Source organism: Rhagoletis zephyria, unplaced genomic scaffold (genome assembly GCF_001687245.7).
Source record: "Rhagoletis zephyria isolate East Lansing unplaced genomic scaffold, Rhagoletis_zephyria_1.1 Rzeph_scaffold_12109, whole genome shotgun sequence".
Taxonomy (NCBI): domain Eukaryota; kingdom Metazoa; phylum Arthropoda; class Insecta; order Diptera; family Tephritidae; genus Rhagoletis; species Rhagoletis zephyria.
This window is the reverse complement of record NW_016169183.1, coordinates 15,837-17,870: the sequence shown is the minus strand read 5'-3', so window position 1 is coordinate 17,870 and position 2,034 is coordinate 15,837.

Here is a 2,034-nt window from a genome sequence, read left to right as displayed (position 1 = left end):
TTAAAAGCGCCAAGTAAATGCAGGCAACATGTAAACACAAAACAGCTGAGAGAATGGTTTTACCTTCTAATGTTTTTTATCATGGATCGAACCAAGGCACATTAAACAGGTAGTATCAGTAGAGCAAAAACAACATTTGCGTGTATTTTGTTGTTGCTTCTGGTATCGAAAGTGTCAAGTCACTTTTTCGTCGCCATATTAACAACCTGACAATTAAGCAGATTGTGACATTTCGTGCTACCATACCCAATATCTAAAATCCTTCAAATTTTCTTATTAATTTTTTGTCGATTTAAAAATATTTTGTTCTTACATGTACATTTTAAATTGTATGAAAGCTGACAGTTTATAGAATTCAGTAGCGACGAAAACAAAGTGGGGTTAAGTGGTTAAACCTTACCTAAGCCGATCATAAAACTTGCGACGCAATTTCAGCTTATACCTATGGGTCTTGGCGAGAATGTAATGCCTGAAGGTTTTGCTTAAAATGGTTCTTGGGATACACCCTGTGATCATATTACTTTCCAGAAGGTGTCGCGCCCGTTTTCCTGTACATATTTCCGTTGGAAAAATAAATGCTTCCAGTGGTATCTATGCGTCACAAGAATTTTAGTTTATTTGGTTTATACCGCTAGCTTTCAATGGCTTCGAGATCGTTTTCATATACCCCCATTTTTCATAGGTTTGGGATTGATTTCATTTACCTCTATTCCTAGTTCTACGGTGGCACGCCGCATTTTCCAATAAACTCTTATTTTTCCATGAGCTTAAGATTGACTTCATATACATATATCCATACAAAGTTCCAGGACCCTACCACAAATACTTCCAGAGATATGCACTATGAAAAATTCGATTTGTATGGGAGGTTCTACACGCCCTTTAGATATCGGTTTTGTTTTAGCCTATAACCATTATTGGAAAACTTGTGTCCGAAATTTCAAAAAAAGCCGGTATGGGCATTGTGACTCCTCAAGCGAAATGAACTAATGATTGCAAAAAATGAAATCAAACATCGTAGTTGACCAAAAAAGAATATTAGACTTCATTCTCTCAAGATAGGATATGTTAAAACAGCCTCCAAAAGATTTACTAAAGACGACCCTGGACTACACAAATCAGTTTTATTGAAAATTTGTTTTTATCTATTTATTTTATCCTTAAATTTTGGGTGTGTCAAAATTTTATGTGAAAACAATATGTGTTTCTAGAAAAATTTTACGGCCCATGAGTTCCAAAGTAAATTCCATTGCTGTTAAATGGACAAAGACAATATAATATGTATTAAATAACATATCGAAATGTGTAATTTCAGTAATTTGTGTAAATGTGTAATTTCAGAATTACATCAGAATCACGTATCCGATATAGAAAACTACATTGTGAATTAATGAGATGACCTGAGGACACTAACATAGTTTTAAAATATGTTCACTAAAATTGTATTAATATTAAAATAATGATTTGGCAAGTTGTTATCGAATTTAATGTAAAATTTAAACGTTCTCAAAATAAGATATTGATTAGTTTTAAAAGGTATATATATATTAATACAACTATTTACTTTATAATCCCAAATTTAGAATACAAAATGTCCCACACCAAAAAACTTACAATTGGGTAATGCCGCTTCGAATTTTTCACAATTGAGCAATTGTCAAAAATCTGCTTTTTAATCAAAAAGTTGTTTATTGAAACTACCTTCTTTTTTGTATCATGGTTCGATCCATGGCGCAATAAACAGGCGAAATAATAAAACGGCTATCTAGCTTTCCGACATTCGGCTGCATTATAGTCAAATTTTAAAGGCAATTTTTCAAATACGGCAGTGTCAAAATCTTCTCGCTCTAATTATATCACCTGGTATAATTCCGCCATGGTTCGATCCAAGGTACATTGAACAGGTAGTATCAGTAGAGCAGCTGATTTGATTTATTTTCAAATTATTTGGTCTCGAAAATGTCAAATATTTTTAATTTTTTCTCACGAAAATTATAAGTTGTTAAAATCCATTTGCTTGTGAAACCTTTTTCC